A 23257-nucleotide genomic window follows, 5' to 3' on the forward strand; every position below is an offset into this window, starting at 1 on the left:
AATGTTTAGGGTGCCAACAGCTCTAAGTAAGAGCAGTGATCAGTGAAGGGGTGTGGGCTCAGGTAGTTGCTGTTGCCTTTGCAACAAGGAAGGCTTAAGATACTACAGATTTATCAGAACATTGAATATTCATCAGTTTGATGACTTCAGAATCAGAATCAGGTTTATTATTACCAGCACGTGATGTGAAATTTGTTAAGTTAGCAGCAGCAGTTCATGCATTTATGCTTTCTGCCATCACCATTAAACACTTCCAGATCAAGAAAAATATAACCAGATGCACAATTAAGATGCTTGTCTTCAAGGATATGCCACTCTGCCAAACTCAGGAATAGCATCATCAGTTGCACTGCAATTGCATGTTTTTGAAGTAACAAAGGCTATTCCGAATTATGAACATTAATTCAAGTGTGTCAACAGTGACTAGTAATGGTACTGAGACCACCTAAGTTAATTTTACATAGTACTCATTTAAAGGAAAAATCAATCTGAATAGATGTCAAGGATTTGACTCAGATCCAGATGTGAAATATTGTACCTATCATCTCCACTTACAACCACACCCACTAACCTTTCAGACCATCCAGGGAGTCTTTGTGCGACATTAAGAAACTATCTGCATAAGTAGTAATCAAGAAAATACACCCAGTGTTCCAAAATGTTTCAACGGATAACAAAACATGAGAGTAAAGCTTTTAATTTAACAATAACCCTTCCTCCAGTACATTAACAACTGCATTGGTGTTGCTTCATGCACCCATGCTGAGTTTGTCAATTTCAACAACTTTGTCTCCAACTTCCACCCTGTCCTTAAGTTCACTTGGTTCATCTCTAACACCCCTTCTCAATCTCTTGGCCTCCATCTCTGGAGAAAAATTGTAACTGACATTTTTTATAAACCTACTGTTTCCCATGGTTATCTTGACTATACCTCTTCCCTCCCTGACTCCTGCAAAAATGTTATTTCCTTTTCTTATTTCCTTCGCCTCCACTGCATCTGTTCCAGAACATCAGAGATGTCCTCCTTCTTCAAAGGACAAGGTTGTCCTCCTTCTACTATTGACCCACTTCCTCCAGTTCCCAAACATCCACACCACACTCACCCCATCTTCCCACCGCCTTAACAGTGCTGGAGCTCCTTGTGTCCTTACCTACTACCTCATCAGCCTCCACATCCAACACATCATCCTCCACAACTTCCGCCATTTCCAAAGGGATCCTACCACTAAACATATCTTTAACTCCCCCCCACCTCCCTGCCTTCCACAAGGACCACTCCCTCCACAATTCCCTTGTCTATTCACCTCTCACCATTAATTGGCCTCGTGGTATTTCTCTCTGCAAGCAGCCTAAGTGCTACACCTGCCCATACACCTCCTCCCTCACCTTTATTCAGGGCCTCAAATAGTCCTTCCTGATGAAGCAACACTTCACCTGCAGATCTGCTGGGTTTGTCTATTGTGTCCGGTGCTCTAAATGCACCCTCCTCTACATTGATTAGACCTGTCATAAATTGGGGGACAGCTTTGTTGAGCATCTCTGCTGCATTAGCCACAAGCGGAATTTCCTGGTGGCCAAACATTTTAATTCCGATTCCATTCCAGTTCCGACATGTCGGTCCATGGCCTCCTCTTGTACCAAGGTGAGGCCACTTTCAGGGTTTAACCTTATATTCCGTCTGCATAACATCCAACTTGATGACATGAATATTGATTTCTCCTTCTGGCTAATAAAAAAAAATCCCCTCCCTTTCCCTTCTTCCTTGCTCTGACCTTTTGCCAATTCTTGCCTGCCTATCATTTCTCCCTGGGCCCCCTCCTCCTTACTTTTCTCCTCTGGTTCACTCTCCTCTCCTATCAGATTCCTTCTTCTCCAGCTCTTGACCTTCCTAGCCCACCTGGCTTGAACTGTTACCTTCTAGTTAGCCTCCTTCCATTCCTCCCCCCACCACCTTTTTATTTTTTATTCTGGCATCTTCCCCCTTCCTTCTCAGTCCTGAAGAAGGGTCTGGGTGCAAAACATCGACTGTTTATTCATTTCCAATGATGCTGCCTGGCCTGCTGAGTTCCCCCAGCATTTTGTGTGTGTTGCTTTATATTCCTGGATTGTTTTTTTTAAGTTTTTGGGATTTTTTTTTATAGTCAAGGACAGTCATTTTGAAATAGATTCATTGTTTAACTCCAACTGGAAATCAATGACACTAAATTGGAATCCATTAAATCATGATTAGGATTTTGACCTGAAACATCAGCATTTCCCTTTCCTCCCACAGATGCTGTTCAGTCTGCTGAGTTCTTCCAGCAGATTGACTGCTACTCCTTTTACATGGTTTCAATTGGTATAAATAACTATTTAAACCAATGACTGTAGCCGACCAAATAAAACTATAATCAATTGAAGGATAAAAATAAAACTTCAGGTGCTAGAAATCTAAAAATAGAACATAGTGGGAATGGAGGTTTAACTGCATAAACTAGACAGATGTACTAGGCAGATAAGTATCACAAAGTATAAAGCTACTAATAGCTGCTTACTCTATTTTGAACAGTATTTCACAGACATTTAACAAGCTACATCTTCTTTGATCAAATAAACTGAGATAAACAACATTTCAACCACCACATGGTAAACTATGGTGAGTTGGCCGTTTCAGGCTTCTTCATAAATAACCTAAATTTAGTTGGTTTTATGTTAATTACTTATAGACATTAGACCGCTTTGTCCATAAGTTAAAAAGTACATGAAGACTACTCAATATTGTAATCATACTTTCACAGTGTTGTAATGAATGGGATTAAAAGCATACAAGATCGATAAGATTGAATGACTAGAAGTGGAGAGAGGTCAATATTTCTGTCATTCATATGAAAAAATGTACATCAGTCTTCTAAATTTAAAAAAATTACAGGAGCGCGACTGTATACACAAGTGAACTTTATTCAGGCATCTATAACCTGAGGATGGCTTGTATTAAGTATAGCAAAATTATATCATCTTGTGGTAAACCATGTATACCTGTCTGGACACGCCGCTCTGCTGACTGCTCCTGTGGCTCCTCCCACAGACCCCTGTATAAAGGTGATTGGGGCACTGCTCCTCCCACAGTCTTCAACATGGTCGTGCCCATTTTTGCTGTTAATAAAAGCCTATCATTTTGTACTCTATTTCCAGTCTCCTAGAGTTATTGATAGCGCATTACATCTGTACCAGCAAAATTTCTAAGATAGTAGGACCAAGTAAAACATTGCAAACCAGACTCTATATATTTTCCCTTTATCGTTCTTAGCCTTTGTTTTACAGCAGAAGGGTTTTAAAAAGAATAAAAATTTGCCTTTTTCTTCACTGATTTCCGAGTTTCACATCACATTTTAATTTTACATAACAATTTTTCAGAGCAGGACAACCTTCACAAGGCTGAATGGAGATAGAATTTATATATAAACAAACATTTCTAACACAAATTACATTTCCACTTACAGGCTTATTTCAGCCAGTTACTATTATGCAATATCTTAGTAGCTAGGAATTGCACTTTATGTCACAGGCTGTCACCATTCTGCCTAGCAGTCATAGGATTAGTGATCCCTTGTTTAATTAAGCAATTAAAGAATAGCATGAAGCTCAGAAGCTATGATTACAGGATTTCAGGAGGAAAAGGGCAGGTGATTGGATGCACCAGCCAGAGTGACAGAGGAAAGGGAGCAGAAGCAGCAGGTAAAGGAGACCACAAGGTCCATACTCTCAGCCATGGTCACTTCCATACGTGTGAGTGTCTGACTTATTTTGATCTCAAAATGGCAGGCTGATCTTTTGATGTAACCTGTGCTGGCAGAAAATTTTCATCTGGAACCAGCTATACTGCAGTGAGAGTACTTGGTTCCACTCCATCCGTTTAAAAACTCATTGCTAATAGGACTGATATAAAACATTAACAGAATTAAATGATACTTACTAAAGCACAAAGTTTAGAGCCTGGTCAACCCATAATGCTAAAGTCCTGTGCATCTTCAGGATTTTGGGTGCTTAAATTTGTTTCAACAGGGGCAAATCAAATTTCATCTGCCACAGCTGCTCCTTTCAATTTTCTGATTGCATGATTAGCAGAACAAGGTTAGCAGAGCTGGGACTTTTCTCTTTGAAGCATAGAAGAATAAGAGGGGACTTGATAGAGGTCTACAAGATTATGAGAGGCATAGACAGGGTTGATAGTCAGTACCTGTTTCCCGGGGCACCAATAGCAAACACCAGAGGGCATATGTACAAAATTAAGGGAGGATAGTTTAGGGGAGACAGGGGTAAGTTTTTTTTACACAGAGGGTTGTGAGTGCCTGGAACGACTTGCCAGGGATGGTGGTGGAGGCTAAAACATTAGGGATATTTACGAGCCTCTTGGACAGGCACATGGATGGAAGGAAAATGGAGGGTTATGGGGTAGTGTGGGTTTAGTACCTTTTTTTAAGGATTATATGGGTCAGCACAACATGGAAGGCTGAAGGGCCTGTACTGACAGACAGACTATGGTTCTATTAAGATTTTTTTTCTTACAATGTCCGTGTTGATTGCATGCACTTACTCTCTCCTCCCACAGTCATAATGATGCAAGAACATTCTCACTGTACTTCTTCACAAAATTCATGAAAAGCCTTTCAAACTAAATTACACCAGAAAAAAAAAACAAACTTCCCCTTGAACTTGTTTCAAACTGTTTCCCTCACAATCACTGACAAGTCATCATATACATCTACAACATTATGAAACCGTTGGAAAAGAATTCTCACACCAAACAACCCTGTTAAAGGTTGGTTTTCAGGAGTATTTTTTAAAAAAAGGAATTTAGAGATTTAGGTGAACAGAAGTATTGTGAATCAGTGGCAGGGAAGTTACTGGGGAGGGAGGAATTCTGTGGAACAGGATTAACCTGCACTTGGAAAGACAGGGATGAATCTGCAATAGAGAGCATGGCTTAGTAGGGGGAGATCCTGTCTCACCAATGTGATTACATTTTACAAAGAGGTTGCAAAATGTATCGACAGGGACAGTGTGCTTCCATGCATGTCAGTAAGGCCATAGCTAAAATCTCACATGGAAGATTAGTCTCAAATGTTTCAACCCAAAGGATCCAGGACAAATAGGAAATCAGATCCAAATCTGACTTGGCAATAAGAAGGTGTGGTGATGATTGAGACTTGATTCTGTGATTGGAAGCCTATGATCGTATGGTTTTCCACTGGTATTGAAACATAGAAACATGGAAAATAGGTGCAGGAATAGGCCATTCAGCCCTTCGAGCCTGCACCGCCATTCAGTATGATCATGGCTGATCATCCAACTTAGAACCCTGTACCTGCTTTCTCTCCATATCCCCTGATCCCTTTAGCCACAAAGGCCATATCTAACTTCCTCTTAAATATAGCCAATGAACCGGCCTCAACTGCTTCCTGTGGCAGAGAATTTCACAGATTCACCACTCTCTGTGTCAAGAAGTTTTTCCTCATCTCGGTCCTAAAAGGCTTCCCCTTTATCCTTAAATGGCTTTGAGGAAAGATGGAAAGGGATTTTGGAGGTAACTACATTTCCAAAAGTTTTAAAAGGATAAATTTTGGAATGTAGGAATGAAGGAACAAGTATGTGTTTTTGTTTTGAAAAAAGGAATGATAAGAGAAGATTTCAGGAGGAGGAACAAAGCTTGTAAAAAGAGAACTGAACAGAAGTCCCAATATCGCACAAAGAAGTGGGTTGTTCAGATATTCAATGGAAGCTGATTTGGGAAACTGCAAGTAGGTCTGATGGACAAGGTAAGTTTCGGGGGTGCATAAATGTAAATAAGGAAGATCGTAGTTCAGGCCAGGGACATTCTTTCTTCTTCCCCCTCCCCCCTCCTCCCTGATGAGGACAAGGAGGAAGTAGCAGAGATTACAGACTAAATGGCGACAATATCAAGCCTCTCATGCTTATCAGATTTGAAGAGAAGAAACAACGTTCAAAACACAAGAAAATTATGAAGTTGGTAATGTTTCATTTTTGTTGAGTTAACAGTCATTGAAAAGAAGTTCACAAACAATTTGGAATAATCATTTGAAACTGCCTTACGCAGAAGCCATTTTGTACTAAGTGTCTCCAAAATAACTAAACACTTGCTCAGTTTGTGAAAGCATTACTTATTTATGAAATAATATACTTTATAGCTGAAATAGTCTCTTCTGCAGTGCAGTTAATATGCTTAAAAGGTACCGTTAATTTTTTTTAATCATCATTGTATCCTCAGGACTGTGCACCCTGTTAGTGGCAGCTTTCTGTGATACATCCTCTTGAAATGAACAGGTGAAGAGATCATACCCTGTATTAGAACAGTTTGTTTATCAACAAAGAATGCATTCCAACCATATGAATGAGATTTGCCTTGAAAGTTTCCAACTCAATACTGAAATATAGGTAAAACATGACCAAACAGGGATACGGAAATAAATCTTACCTGGATTTACAGATGCATTTTGGATCGGCAGTTTCAATGGAAATATCAAAAAAAAATAACATGCTCGTTTGAGTTCCCACCTGCAGGCAAAAGAAAAATTACAAAATTGGTAAATGAATATCTGTATATTTTGATTACAGGAAATGTGTATTACAACCAGGGATTTTGATCTGCTGAACTGAGAATTTTTATTTATGAATCACATGCTCCTTTTTCCCCCACAGTAGAGCCCCCCCATAAAAGGGAAACATGTAAAGCATGAAAAACTAAAAATTCAAAAGCTGAAATGTCAGCAGTTAAAAAAAATTCATCCCCCTTTACTCAGTACTTAGTTTAAACACCTCTCACAGCTATTACAGCCAGTGGTCTTTTTACATAAGTACCTATTAGCTTTGCACAATATAATAGAGCAAGATCTGCCATTCCCCCTTGCAAAATTGCTCAAGCTGTATCAGGTTAGTTAGAGAATGACGGTAGACAGACTTGAGGTCTTGCCAGAGATATTCATTCAGGTTAAGGCCAGGATTCTGACTGGGCCACTCAAGGACATCAATTTTCTTCATTTGAAGCCACTCCATGGTTGATCTTGCAGTGTGCTTTTGGTCGCTATCCTGCTGAAAGACAGATTTTTGCCCCAGTTTAAACTTTCTGACACAGGCTGGTAGGCTTTTATCCAGAATCTCTCTGTATTTAGCAGCATTCATCTTCACATCAATCCTGACCAGATTTCCAGTCCCTGCTGTTGAAAAGCATCCCCACAGCATGATGCTACCTCCTCCATACTTTACAGTAGGGATGGTGTTAGCTGACAGGTATGCAGTATTAGATTTACATCACATGTAGCCCTTAGTGTTGATATGACCAAGTTCCACTTTAGTCTCATCCAACCACAAGACCTGCTTCCATTATCTTCTAAGTGATAATTTTCAAAGTCTTTCAGGGCAAGGGTATGATTTTTTTCTTTTAGCTAGGGCTTCTTTCTTGCCACTCTTCCATAAATATCCTTTTTTTTTCAAGGCCTTAGAGATTGCAAAGCCATGAACTTCATCTCTAGTTGCAGCCATTGACTTCTGAAGCTCATTCAGAGAGCCTCTCTTACAAGTACCATTCTTCTCAGGCAACTAAGTTTAGGAGGGTGGCCTGAACAACGCAGTGTGGCTGTGGTTTCATATTTTTCTATTTTTTTCCACAAAGGACTGCATTGAGCTCTGAGGTATGTTCAGTGCCTTTGAGGTGGTCTTATACCCTTCCCATATTTGTGCTTCTCTATTATCATTTCCCTGACTTGTCTTGGAAGCTGCTTTGTTTTCATTTTGCCTTGGTCTATTGAAAATCTACCATACAGTTGGATCTTTCAGAAAGGGGATAATTTATGCTTATGAATTCATTGAAAACAGGTGATCCTCCAGTTCTCTACATCAACAAATTGGATGAGTTGGTCAGGTAATATACAGTATTGCACCTGAGGAAAGTTAACGTAATTACAAAGCAGATGAATACTTTTTCAACCTCACAATTTTGTTTTTTTTTAACCTTTAGTAAATTGTTGATAGGCTTTGGAAAGTGTCTTTTGATTTGTCATGATGCACAATGTTTTGTAGATTAGCTCAAAAATCCTACTTCAATATATTTTGAATTTAGAAAATGAGACAGTAAAATGTGAATATAGTTGTGGCTGCTGAAAACTTTTTCAAGGCACTGTGTACAGCTATTTTGTTGGAGAAAAGTAACTTTTCTGTCTGGCTGAATTTAAAATTATTTCTTCCACCTTATCTGCACCACCTGACTTTTCTTCCCAAGCATTAATAGCATCAGTATTACATCCATGTTATTTACAAAATGGGAAAGTAACAAAATTGGAATGATTTACTACTTACATACCACAAACAGCTGAGTCTATAAATGTCTCAGATAATGACATATGAAATACACAATCGGATTTGCAAATGGCACAAAGACGGGGACCATGCAGAAGAAAACAATGAATCATACAAAATATTAACAAATTAAGCAAAGAGTAAATTCTGGCAACTGGATTTCAACATATTTATGTGTAGAATAAAGTGTTTTCCAAACTAGGAAAAGTTAGAAGAAACAGAAGTTCAAAGAATATTTGAACTATTGTGGTCAGGTCAAAAGAAAATCAAGCAAACAAATAGGGCTAATGGAAAGCTAGCCACACATTGAAAGGACTTGAGTACAACTAGCTACAAGTTATAATTAAACTGGTCTCAGAACCCCTTGAACAGTTCTAGGTGACACACCTTAAAGATGCACTGGCTTGGAGGAAAAAAAACAGGATTGATATAGCAGAACAAGCAAAAATTGTATAGAAGATTGAAACAATCTGATTCATGTTTTCAGGATATTTTTCATAGAAGACCATGACTTGGCCCATCAACTCTTTGTTGGGTTTTTTAAATATTTTCTCACTTATAAGCAGTTCGTTACTGAGCAGTTCCTCACTGTAACCTTCTCTCTCTCTCTCTCTCACACACACACACACACACACACTCATTAACTTCATGATTCTCTTACCTCCCACCTACATTATAGGTCATTTAAAGTAGCCGCTTAGCCTACCATCAACATATCTTTAGGAAGATTATAATTAGAGCAATATATTCCACATATCTAAGGTTGGCTAAAATTTGGAAATGTCGCGGGTTAACTATTGATTTCAAGCCTATCTTAAAGAATAAAAGGAAATGTCGATAAAATGGACTGATAATATGCACTAACTGATGAAAGTCTCCAGCTAAATAGCCTAATCCTGTTCCTATAGTCCACTCTCCTCATCTCCACTGAACAATTGTTTGTTTCTTAACTACTCTAATGTTCTTCCAGTTTACTTTATTTCAAACATTTACTGTAAATTCGATGATATCCGCAATTCATTCGATTTAAATTAGTCAAATGTAGCATATATAGAATATTCCCTGCTCTTCTGAGAACGTATTCGTGCAATTTTATAAAGAGCGTTTAAATAGAAACTGATCAGACAACACGCTATTTTAAAGTTTTAAAATTTTTAAGTATTATTTTGATAGTAGACGATACAACAAACTACGAAATATTGATGAACCGCTTAAAATTAATTCCAGTTTTATATTGGTTAATGTGTTCACTAAGAACATGTAACTTTCTCCACGTCGGTCCCGCAATTTACGGGACAGATGCAACAGCTAAACGTCGATGCACAGCCACATCACTCTACCATTTTTTTCGATCGAACCAAAGAAGTTTACAGTTTTAGCATTAACTGTTTCGGAAGTTTCCACATATCTAATAGTGTGATGATTACTTACAAACTGTTAAAATAAGTATTCATTTCACGTGCTAATGCATTATATACATTTAGTGCCTTAATTAAATCAAAATCTAAAACAACGGAATAATTTACAGGATCTGATTAAACTTACCCTGATTTCAGTAACCTTAAATGTTCCCAGCACGTCAACTAGTTCCTTCAAACAATAAATTAACAAACGCATTTTGAAGAAATTGGGGGTGGGAACGATTTAAAAAAAAGCTCAAGGCAATAATTTGGCAATGAGATTAGCTCCGGCCAGATCTCTGGACAGACTCAGCTCAGTTCCACTCATTTATGTCTCCCAACTGAGATATTTTTCATTCACCCCTTCGCTAGTAACGATAATCAGGTTTTTCTTGAAATTAAACACGAAGCTCAAACGCAGGATTAAATTAAGCCTCGCGGACAGGGCAACAAAATGCCTTGTCATTAACTGGAACGAGAAAAAATATGAAAAGCCGGTATTTAGCCAAGGAATTTACCAGGAATAGCCAAATATACTCTATGTGTAATGGGAGCTCACACTTAATTTAAAATAATTATTTTGGCAAAAATGTATGTCAGGACAGGCTCGGGAATCAAAATGCACACACGCGTCCATCAGCCTGGAACACTGCTGTTTCGTTATCTCCATATAAGGTTGATTCCAGAGTGCTTCTCATCTTTTGTGATTAATTTAACGGCGCGCCTTTGCCTCCTCTCCGTATATTAGGGTTTTAAAGGACATCATTGCCATTCTCCGTACTTCACTCCTCTTGCTGGTGGCTCTTTTAGTTGCAAAAGGTATTTTTTTCTTCTCCAATCGCCATCCGTTTTAGACCGTGGTTCTCATCTGGCCTCTTGATATCTTCACGATTTGAAAAAAAATAACGTAAACCAAGCGAAGAATGGGGACAGTAGAGTACCAGTCCCCATAATTGTATCATTCATTACAAACAAATTAATCCCTAAATAGTGAGAAGTTTTAATTTCCATCTACAACTTTCGTCGTCGTGGCTCGTTTTCCCGCCTGTTTCGCATGCCAGATCGTATTTCCACCATACTGTTTACAGGACCTACGAAATTTACAGCACCACCACCACCACAAGTTTTCAATTTCAACTTGTCCATCGTTACCGATTTTCCATACGATCCTATTCAATCAGCACCCTAACTAATAACGATGGATTATATACAGTATCTGATGTGGTGAAAGATTGCCAATCATTCCACAACACTCTCAACAAGTAAATATAAAGCCAAACCACTAATCGCGGGGTCAAAAATAGGTTTTAAAGATAAGTTTAAAAAGAGGAGATGCAGTGGAGTAAGGAAGGGAATTAACGACAGGGCAAAAGAAAAGCTTAAGCATTGTTCAAAGTATACCAGCCTAAGAAACGGAATTAAATTTCATCTGATTGTAATCAAATTAAGTGTGATAAACTAAGTTTTCTTTACTTGCTCTTAAATAATAATGAATTGTTTAAAATGTGTTCCAGAACATTCCAAGGAACCAGTAAAGTGTTACATAGGTGCAAGGGCTATTTTTTAAAACCTCACAAATTGCATTAGTACAGTACTTTTAACGAAGGAAAATATGGATCCGTATGATTAAGGGACAAAGAGTAAGCAGATAATGGCCGAACCAGAGGGTAAAAGCTGGGAGGCTGCTGTGGATAAAGGCATGATGGAAGAAATTATTAATTCAAAACAAAAAAATACTGGAATTAATTAGCAGGTCAGCTAGCCTCTGTGGAGAAGAAACAGAATTAATATTTCAGATCAAACCCCCACTTGGCTGTTTCCAGCACTTTCTGTTTTTGTTTCAGATTTCTAACGTTTCTAGTTTTTTTTAATCCGCGGCCTTCTGGTAATCTACAGAATAGTCAGGAACTTGTTCAATTTACATTGCTTTCAATCCAGAACTAAGGTCAAGCTAACAGTAGTCATCGTGCATGTTTACTGTTAATCTTGGAAGCACTGCTCATTCACCGGGGCATGCGGAAACAATTGACCTTTATCAGTCCCCGTCCATCGCACTATATTGCCCTCCGATGAAAAAGACGAATGACAAAGCCTGGTCAAGGTGGTCAGCTTGCCATATTGATGGAGCTACCTCTTAACGAGAGTTCTCGAGAAGAGAAAAGATGAAGAAAACTGCCTCAAATCCACCACAAGGCTCGTGATATTGGGAACAGCAGGAATCCCTGATCTCCTGTATACATCTATATCATGGAATAGCTTGAGCAAGTGCTTGAAAGTAAAAGAGAAGTACTGTATCACCAATATTGCCGGTACGTAAGGAATAAGGCCTCCGTTGGTCGGGGTGGACCATGGATGTTGCGTCCGAGATGTCTGCGTCGATAGAGAGCGGGCTGTTCATGCCGCAGGCTGTCCCTCTCCACGCAGCTGATGAATCCAAAAGGAATGGCAGAGGCCGATACAGTTTGGCACCAGCCGTGTTGCCAGTCAGCGTTGAATTCAGCGTAGGGCACTCCTGATTTTTCCTCGGGGTTTACTCCCGAAGTCTTCCCAATAAGTGGGTATAGCCACAACGCTGCGGAGGTTTGAGATAAGTTTTCTTTCTCCAGTACGAGCTGCCAACTATGTCTGTCCAGCCGCATCTGTCTGAAGCGACTCGCTTTAAGGCGCCGGTAACCAGTTTTTGTCCCTTCTCCAGTCAGTAGAAATAAATCCTGTTAAAATAAATCAGTTATTGAGCACGCCGTGCTTGTTACCAAGTCACACGTTAAGGCCAGGAACTGCATTTGGTTGTCAGAGGCTATTTGAGACACACCCCATTGGGAATATTAATAGGTAGTGGGAGCTTACCCTCACCATCACCCCTCCCCACACACACGCGAGCGCACATGCTATGGCAGCTTTAGGAACAAAATCATCAAAACCCACCAGAAGAATAAGTGAACCTACATCAGCATCGCCCCCGCCCCCAAGCCAACATCCCCTGTATAGAGGCCTTAGTTACATTCAGTTAGCTCTAATTGGCAGATGACATTGTTTGCACACCTGACACCGGACCGAGAAATCCACGCTCTATTCTCTGCACATGATTACTAGATGAAATTAAAGGTCATATTCTCGATGTCTCGTAAGATTTCTGGATTACGGTTGTTCAAGATAGAGACGGGAAAATCAGAGTGGCATTGAAAGCCTTAACAGAAGCGTGCAGAAACCAGGCGTAAATGGAAGGAAGAAGCGCGTCACCTCTCGAACTATTCACCCAGCCACACAAGCTTGGTTGGTCGTACAAAGTTGATCGTAGAAATCACTGGAACAAAAAAAAAAGAGTGTGTAAGGATCACGGAAATCGAATGTTTGAATAATAAGGTAGGAGTACTTGTGGAGTGGTTAAACAAAATTGCACTGTGACCAGAAATATTTAACTTCATCGGATAGAATGTGGTGGTTACCTGGCATGATTGGGAACATCTGATGCGACTGACAGTGGGCTCCCTTGAAGAGACGTTGTTGTCGATATGAAATCTAAAGTCCGTGTTTCTAGTTCCCAAACAGTAAACCACTATCATTATACCACATCATATTTACCGCTAGATTGACACCTGAAGATCAGAAGAGATGTTCGCTGTGCATTTGACAAATTCACGCGTCCATCGCATATTTTGTAAAAATTATTACTGCAAGCTTGGATTTTCTTCCTTACCCTCACCAGCAAATTCTAATTTTAGGTTCACAATCTCCTGGCCAATCCGATGAACCTAGTCGGAAGTTATAGGTATTTGATTAAAATTACCTACCGCAGTGGTCTCAAATTCTTCAATTCTTGTGCATTTGGATCCCAGATGGAAACAAATCACTTATTTTTATCACACGTTATGCAAAAACACATCGGATTTATACGAAAACAGCTGGAAATATCCTTTCGCAACTATTAATACAAGTGGCGAATCGCGTTTATATACTCTCAGTTGCCGCATCATTCAGTACACGAATGTACCTAATAAAGTGGCCACAGGAGTGGAACCCGGTGTGGTATTTCGCTGCTAAAGCCTATCTACTTCAAGATTCGACGTGTTGAGCGTTCACAGAAGTTCTTCTGTACACCACTGATGTAATGCGTAATTACTGTTTCCTTCCCGTCAACTTGAACCATTCTGGTCATTCTTCTCTGATCTCCCTCATTAACAAGGCGTTTTCGCCCTCAGAAGTGCAGCTCACGGGATTTTTGTTTTTGTGTTTTCGCACCATTCTCTGTAAACTCTAGAGAATATTGTCCGTGAAAATCCCGGGAGGTCAGCAGTGTCTGCGATACTCAAACCTCCCCGTCTGGCACAAACAATCATTCCACTGTCAAAGTCACTTAGATCACATTTCATCCCCATTCTAATGTTTGATTTGAACAACTCACTGTATCTCTTGAGCATGTCTGCATGCTTTTATGCATTGAATTAAGATTCATTTATACATTGCGAACTCCAAGTACCCCGCAGGTGTTGCCCTGTCGATATTGCATAAAGTTACTGCATATAGATTTTGGGTGTGACACAGCAAAATTGGTTCGACAACTTCCGGTACATTGTGCAGTCAGCTCCGCGTTTATTACTGAAGTTTTGTCATTGAGTTTAGTTTCGCTGAAGATACTCCGTTCAGGGATTAACTGCAGCTCCTGCTGTCCTAATTTGATTATAAACATAATATAAACAGGGTTATTGCTGACCCTGACGTTTTTGTAGACACTAGTAATGCCATCGGTTTATTAGAGATGCGATGATGATTGTCCATAATTTTTAAGAAGCGACGCAAAGCGTCTCCGGATACTACAGTTACGTTGATAGTTATTTGGTCATTACAGACGCTGGTTTGGTTCGTAATTTATTTAGACTGCTTTACTGGAAATGTTTTGAAACGTTTCTTTCGCAAAATCGCGATTCAATATGCGGTATGTCCCTGCACTTAGCGGATCAGGAATAAATAGTAACTGCAAATAAATTTAAACTTTTCGAGGTGAACCGATTTACAACAACCCATTAACTATTTCTACTTATATAGGATTGCTTGCAAAGGATATATGGCACAGAAACAGGTCGTTGGGTCCAACCAGTCCATAGTGACTTTTAATTTTAATGCTAGCCCCCTCTGTATTTGCAAACATTAAATCTGTCCTCATAATCCGATATTGTCTTTGCCCTCACATTCTTCATACAAATCTCCTGGTCCTGTGAGAGAGATTTCCACATTTTCACTTTTTCCTGGTAGAGGAGTCTCTCCTCTTTTTTTTATATTTGTGACTATTTTGCATAACTGGAAAACATTTTCTTTGCATGCAGTTTAAAATTATGGAAGGCATTTATAAAGACCTTTGTTAGTTCACTCTCAGCCTTGCATTCTCAGGAGAAGAGATCCAGTCTGTTTCCCCAGTCTATTTTCCCTGGAAAGTATATCCACACAATCCTCATTTTAATTAGTTTTATCCTTTCTACTGTCTATAGAAGTACCAGAATTGTTCAAGATTGTCTAAATATGGTCTAACCAAGGTGTAGTATAGATTTAGGATAAATTTACTTCTTTTCATTCCATCTCTCAGAAAAATATCTAATGTACAGTTTGCTTTTTATTGATAACTTTGCTCATTTGTGGAACAAAATTTAGTGATTGATGCATTGTGTTATACGATCCTTTTGTTCCTCTATCCCATCTAGTCTTGCACGTTCTAAGTAATGTGGCCTCCCTATTTTTCTACCAAATGTCCTTTCTCAGATTCACCTATGCTTAATTTTGTTTAGCTATAATTTGCCAGTTCTGTAGACATTCTAACGTAACCATGTAATTTGCTGCTGCCCTGCTCAGTGTTGGCTATACAACCCCATTCTGTAAATTCTGTGTTATCTGCAATTTTAGTACCAGTTTTGATTCCAGGATCAGAAGTGGAACAGATTAAGTAACTCATTCACAGGGGATAACTTCCCTTTATTCACATGCTCTGCTTTCTATTTTATTACGGGCATTATAAGCTGCTGTACAGTTTAATTCAGTTTGATAGGATTTACTTTCACAATGATTAATCATCTTTTTTAGACTTTGTTCTATAATTCAAGTTAATCTATTGACATCAATTGTCCCCCTTACTTTATTCTATCCAACACCCTCTTGTCCAATTTGTTTATATTTAGGTTGTTTCTATTTACTTTAACTCTTTCTGCATTTCTTAATAGTTTATAGCCTTTGCCACCTCCCTATTTATCTATTCTGAAGGAAACATTAACTTGACCCTTACTGTTGAAAATCAGCCCTGAGATAAATGTTTTCAAAATCAGAATAAAAATTTAAAAATCAAACAACATAATGACTAAAAAAATTTCAGAACCAATCAATTTAAATTAAAAATGTAAAAAATTTACTTTGACCATCTATCACTGTGGGCTGGGGCAAAGATCCTTTAATTTTGTACAAACTGAGTTAAGCAATAATATTTTCAATTTGCCTGGTATTCAACCACTTTAAAATTCAAACCATTCAATTTGCACAAGCATTTATGGTTATTATTATCCACAAGATAATAAACTATATAAAGAAACAGTTAACATCATAAAACCAAGGTTGATATCAATACCTGAAAATATAACAATGCCAAGCTATCATTTCTGTGGATTTGACAAAGACCCATTCACTTACATTCCTTCCATAAGGGAATGATTTCTGAAAAAAACTTAATTAACAAAATTCCAAGAACACTACCTGGTACCAAAGGTCCAATCATACTGAGTTTCCTTGATCACAGCAGCATTTCAGCCAATGCATTTTGGCAAATACTTTATTTTTCTGTGTTTACTATTTTTTAAAAATCTGAAAATTCACAAGGATTCTATGAAACTTTAAAAAATATGTAACACACCATAATTCTAAAAAAAAACTTTGATGAGTAAGACTCAACTGCCAAAATACATCTCACCAGTATTTCCAAATATTTGTCTCTGCTGTGCTTTTCTGGATAGAATAAAATTGGTTCCAAGACCAAGAACAATCCCAATATGTGGTGATAGAATTTTTCACTTTTATTTTTGGTTCAATTTGGCTATGTTTTCCATTTTGCAAAATTGTCAGTTTTCTGGCATTAAAAATAACTAAACTTGATGTTTTCATGTTTACGAAGCAAATCGGGATGCCCTCTCTTAGTTAGTTCTTCAATAAAAATCTTTATTTTATTTCATGCCAATACCTTTTAATTTTTTTATGTCCCTACCAATGCCTTCACTTTTTTGGCTTTTTAATACAATATTAATATTATTATATGATCAAAGAGAGTATCTCCAAAAGCCAGATATTGGAACTTAGAGGCAAGATGATTAAAAATGAATGAATGACATTTACTACTGACATGGAGCTTTATTAATGAAAGAATAATCCAGGTAGTGTTTTTGGATATCTTTGTTGTTTTTAAGATGAAAACCAAAAAATTTAAGCACTTATAATATCTTAAGGATACAAAATTAAACCAAGGTTGCTTCATTAAGGAAAACAAATGCCAAGTCAATCTGAGATGGTCATTTTATGTTTCAACAAAAGTTAAATAAAAGGTTCATGTTCATTTTTGGCAGCAGAGTACTCCATTTGAAAATCTTATTCTGTGAGCTCAAAGTAATCCTTATATTATGTGGATTAGTTAACAGTCTCTAGACAGTGGCATACTCAAAGAAAAATTAGGGGACCCCTGAATTTCTGATGACTTCCGAAGCAATTATTCACCTAACTTCAGTACATTTTTTGCTTTCAGTACACTGAATTTAAGTAATGCACCTATAGTTACTGAAAATTCTATATCTTTTAATTTGAATTTTTCATAATTTTTGGTTGCACTTATTTTACTTAGATTCCTAATTATTTCACTACACTATGGCATTCTTCATCATAAAGAAAATTAAGTCAAAAGTTAAAATTAAAGGCAATTTTTATGAATACACAGAGCGTAAAAACCAAAATGAATTGTATTTGTGCCAAAAATGCAGACATATAAGTTTGATCTAATGTCCAAACAAAATAATGGTTATGATGACTAAGGCTGACAACTAATATACAATGTACTTAAACAGTCGAAAGTCACATAAAACAGAAAAAGGGAACGGCAGTCGCTATAAGGAAGGATATCAAAAAGATAGATATATTTTGGTTCTAAAGAACAAAATGTGGAGTCATTATTGACTGAAGCAAGAGATAACAAAAGTTACAAAACAATGGTGGCGTTGCCTAAATACCCTAGAAGAATAAACTCTTCTCAGACTTCCAGCCAGGTGTAAGTATCAATTGTAACTGGTGTTTCGATGACAAACTCTGCCATCTTCTTCAAAAGACGGCAGAGTTTGTCATTGAAAGGTCGGTTATAATCAAAACATATACCCAGCTGGAAGCCTGAGAAGAGTTTATTCGTCATATATGCCGGAAAAGCAGTAGATACTTTTTAGCCCCTAGCAGGACCTTATTTTTAGACATCTATTAATCAAGAATATGAAGAACTTTAAAAAAATATATGTAATGGTCAATTCGTCTTTTAAACTTTTGTAAAAAGCAAATTTTCAAATTGATTTGGAGGATCAATTCATAGTGTCCATTTTGCACAATTTTCTAGAGCAGGGTACCATGGATCTTGCTAGGTAACACTGTCTTGTACATCTTCCTTTGTCCAATAAGATAGAGTTAATTAGTATATAGTCTAAGTATATACTAAGTTTGAGAGTGATGCAAAGCTAATTACAAAGTTAAAATAAAGGCAATAGGAGAGGAGACTACTAAAATTGATTAGAATATAATTTTAAAAGATAACTTGAAATAGAAAAACAATGGTATAGCTTTAAATAAAAGCATTGCAATTCAGAATAAATGTGCAGTAGATTCCATTGGTAAGTATAAAAGTATCAAAGGGGAAGTGCCTACTCTCTAATGAAAATAAGAGTCAGCATCATCTTCTGAAATGGTGGAACTGGGGTAAGGAACCATTAACATAATATAGCTTTGACTTGCTGCTAATCCTACTGTCCTACTGTTATTCTTTATATCTCTCAGATGCCTTTCTTTCATTATTTTTAAGAGGTCTTTCATGTTTTTTCCCTTTTCTCCTTCCACAGATAATTAGGGAATACTGTTTATGGATAATAATTACATGAATCCTGCTATTTTCCATAAGGTGGCCATAATGTTCAGTTAATTAAGATGTAACTTTCAATCACTTCTAATGACTTTTCCATGATTACAATATTTTAATGTTAGTGTAAAAAGTGACCAGATTGAATGGTATATTAAAGTATTCATTCAATATTATAACCAACAAGCCACATAGTCACTCCCATCTGTAGGCAACATAACATGCTGCCTTATTATACATTTAAGATTATCATTTGTAATACATACCGTTTTTACATTCTACATTGCAATCAGGCATCAAGGATCTCATTTTTCTTAAAACAGTAATATAGTTTTCCACTATATAATCGGTTATAGATGTTTGATGGTATTTATCATCAGTAAGGTAAAAGTAACATTGAAACTATAAATCATTTCTGTTACTTTTTCCTTGTCCTACCTTCTCCCTCATTCATAGATTAGGTAAACATAAATATATTTCCCATTATTTTTTTAAATATCATAATTGAACAACCTTTATTTATATGATTTTCAACATACCATAAAATAGAATTATGCTACCACTGTAATAGGTGTTCTGCCAAAGTGCGGAGATATTTTCTTTTAATTTAGCTGAAATACTCATTATCAGTGCTACCACAGTCATTTGCAAATCCAACTAATAGTGATATGGAAGCCAAATGTTTCCCCTTTCAGATTTACACTTAAAACATGCATATTTCCCCCCTTTCCAATTTATCAAAGATTCAGCTCTGTATTTGTTACGAAATTCAACAACAAATCTGCTCTTGGCGTTCAATGTAATTGGCAACTTTGAAAATCATTGACAGATGGAGGAAGTTTTCAGAGACACACTAATAAACGAAAGCTGTTAGAACTTCAAATAATCCCTGCAGCTAACATTATATCTCAAGTTGAACGATTTAGCTAAGGAAAACTATTAGGTCAATTATACAATTCCTAGTCAGTTACAACAATGTACCTTAATAATTGTAGGTTTATACACTCCATTAAAAAATGCATATTTGGTTTAATCACACAAAAAAACCACGTAAGTAAAACCAGAGAAGTACTGCAACAAATTAGTTAGCATTGCAGATTAGAGTACAAAACAAAGTTACAGTCATATCACTGTAACTATAATTAATCATTATGTGAATAAAGATCTGGCCACATTAAACATCTGGACATCTACCCTTCAAAGTGGAGGATAAATACTACCATTATAGACTATGCTGTTGGGAAGGGTGGTGGTGAGGAGGGCAAGGCCCAGCTGCCTAGTTCTCCAGACACTAAAAGCATCAAAAAGCCTCTGAAAGAGGGGGAAATGCAAATTGGCAAGGGGAATCGAATGAAAATTTATTAGGAATTCATTTTGAGATTCGTATGCTCAATATTGTCGATATATAAAATGCATATAAACACATGACAACATAAATCAAAGGCCATTTACTGTTTTAAATCAAAGCTAAAACAAGACTGACAGTGTAGTTACATTGCCGAATACAAAAGAGTCTGCCGGCAATCAGAAATAACCACGGAACTGCGAAAATTCAGCATGTCAAGAATAGTATGTGGTCAGAGTTGATCGATGATCTTTCATCATTCTGAAAAAGAAATTTTAAGATGACGGTTGTTCTGCAATTGGCTGAATTGAGCTGGTGGAAGGACACTACTGTATACAGGAATGGACTTCCCAATGGAAACTGGGTAGAGGATGGTACTTTACCGAAAAGATTTGCTGAGAAATCTGCATTAGACTGTATTGCAGGGGTGGGGAATGGATCCATTTAACAGAGGAAATCTATTTCGTAGCATCGACTCTTCGTTCACTTCGTAATGGAAATGCTCTCGTCAACAGCAGCTTCCTACACCTCCAAACAAAAATACAGCGTTGACATTGAGGTTTGTGTTTTAACAATTTGGTCCGACATGTTCTGGAATCCGAACATCTCGCTATCGTGTCTGCTTCCTCAGGATTATATCGAAAAATGATGCAACTTCATTGCCTTTTTTTAAAGAAACAAGCTTTTCATGGCATGTCTAACGTGATGAAGAATGATAGCCTGATACAGCAGGAACCCCAATGAAAACCCCTTTGTCAGTCAAACTGCCCGAGCCTTGCATCACATTTTTTTCCCTGTGGACGCTCTTTTTTTTGTTTCTTTAGAGAGTCGATAATTAAACAACGAGCTTCTCAGTTTTCGACGGCGCTGCAGGAGAACTCCTCCCTGTAATATGCTCCAATTACTGGCAGTGACCGCAGTCGATGAGGGATTATCCTTTCGCTGAGCCACGGCAAACTCCACGCCATAATCCTCAATTAGCTCAATTGATGGCAGCACACTCGCAGGGCAGCCGCTACCTTTCCCACGATTCACACAGACAGCCTTTATGTCGCACCCATCACTGCACAGATGGCCTTGGTCTTGCTGTCAGAAAGTTCATTGCATTCGTACCCGTCACTTTCACCCAGCCCCTTAAATAATGACCCACCTAAAAGCTGACAGAAAATGTCGAGAATACTTCATTAGTGTTTTACAGTATCTGCTTGTTCTTGTGGTAAAAGAAGCAACAAGACAGTGCGTTCACTGTGATCTCAAACAGGTGGAATGAACGGAAACCCTGCGAAGGAGCATTATGCAAATACTGTTATTTGCATCTCAATAATGTCAGCGCAGTACAGTTACTGGGTTTTCTATCTGGAGTAAATCTGTTGGAAATGTGTAGTTTGCCAAGCTTCTGCCAAGATTTTAAGTACACAGAAATTTCAGGTGAAAATGGAGGAAAGGACAACTAAAATTAAATAAACTACTTGAAAACATGTTTGTCAGAGGACAGCAAAGTGTAGGTGGCAATACTGGCTATTTTGGTTTACACTGTGGGTGTTAAACATCTATTTTCTTTAATAAAAAATAGTATTAATCTGTATTGATGCCTATTAACAAAGTAGTAGAGATTGGGAAATGAAAAAACAGCATTTTAGGGTTTAGGGTACAATTTGAAATTCTCACTTTTTTCATCTTTTCCCATACATGGAACTGCAAACTCTCTTTCAATTGGTTTAATTTCCTCTTCTGTACCCAATAGCCAACCTTTAAAAGTAGTTGTTACCTTGACAACTGTGCTCTACACCCTATCACAACCATTTGCTCTGTGCACTGTATCCACCCCCCATGAAACTTAAACCAGCCTATTTTTCCCACATGCCCGGTTCTAATGAATAGTCCTTGATTTAAAACACCAACTCTGTTTCTCCCCCCACTGTTAAACACTTTTTGGTTTTTTTCCTGGAAAAGGGTCATCCAATACTGGATCTCAGATAAACAGTAAAATAGTGGAGATATTTCAGTAGGTGATAGTGTTGAGATTATATCTAATGTCTCCAGGATATCATGCGAAAATCTTTACAAATAATGTTCTTAGGGGCAGAATACTGATGAGAAATACGAAGGAGCAAATATCGATTGCATGAATGAGGACCACCATGTAGGAACAGAAAGATTTTCTGGCAGACAGAAGAATGGAATCAGGCAATTATGGCCAAACCGGCTGGTGAAAAGGCATATCCAGGAAGAGCAGCCAATCACGTGAAAAGAGAGGAGGATGTGATACCTTTGTCAAGGTCAAATATGATGTAATTTCTGATATAAGTAAGAGCTATTTCAGTACAATGGGAAAGTCAGAAACATAAATGGAGAGATGGATAAAGTTTGGGAGAATATAGTACTTATAAAGATTGGGAGAGTGAAAGTGGGATGGAGCAGTAGTTCACAAGGTTAGTGTGTGTTACTCATATTCACTCAAGCTAATTTTGCTTAGATCCAAGGTGAGGGTTGCACTGGTGCTTGTGACTTGCTTGTTTATTTCTTCTTTTGGGATCGAACTCCCAAAATACTTGAACTCTCTTCTCCAACAAGAGAAAATCTGCAGATGCTGGAAATTCAAGCAACACACACAAAATGCTGGTGGAACTCAGCAGGCCAGGCAGCATTTACGGAAAAAAGCAGACCTGTTGAAGGATCTCGGCCCAAGACGTCGACTGTACTCTTTTCCATGGATGGACATTTCAGGCTGAGACCCTTCATCAGAACTCTCTTCTGCTTGTTTTGGTGACTGATTTGATTTTCATATGTTGTCCTTTTTTTCTGCCAACTGACATCTTATCATTTTAACACTTATTTAGTATGTTATGATCTTCATATTTTATACAAGTTTTGCCATGTGGTCCTGCAGTTGAAATTAAAATTTTCAACACTAAGTAGTTTCTTGTAATTTTTTAAAATTACTTTTGTGCATTTGCTTTTTTGAAGATGTATTCAATAAAGAAGAGGTGTTGATAAAATGTGACAGAACTTTTGTCAGAAAAGGTTAAGTTTCTG

The 23257-nt window shown here is 37.7% G+C and overlaps 2 long non-coding RNA genes across 3 annotated transcripts in view; both read right to left on the reverse strand.

Moving 5' to 3' along the window:
• Positions 1–21487, reverse strand: part of LOC132398490 (uncharacterized) — a 74270-nt gene extending 52783 nt beyond the window's left edge. Inside the window, exons 1-3 of one of the 2 annotated variants that reach the window (XR_009513673.1) lie at positions 20605–21487; positions 6473–6552; positions 6232–6337 (exon numbers count right to left, since the gene is read on the reverse strand). This is a non-coding gene — a long non-coding RNA (uncharacterized LOC132398490). The remainder of the gene's footprint in view (positions 1–6231; positions 6338–6472; positions 6553–20604) is intronic. The other variant, XR_009513672.1, reaches the window with a different exon arrangement.
• LOC132398492 (uncharacterized) lies at positions 12332–13303 on the reverse strand. The gene is made up of 3 exons (XR_009513675.1): positions 13196–13303; positions 12990–13053; positions 12332–12460 (listed from the first exon to the last, which is right to left on the reverse strand). It is a non-coding gene; the product is annotated as an uncharacterized LOC132398492 (long non-coding RNA).
• Positions 21488–23257: the final 1770 nt, after the last annotated feature.

Source organism: Hypanus sabinus, chromosome 8, assembly GCF_030144855.1.
Source record: "Hypanus sabinus isolate sHypSab1 chromosome 8, sHypSab1.hap1, whole genome shotgun sequence".
NCBI lineage: Eukaryota > Metazoa > Chordata > Chondrichthyes > Myliobatiformes > Dasyatidae > Hypanus > Hypanus sabinus.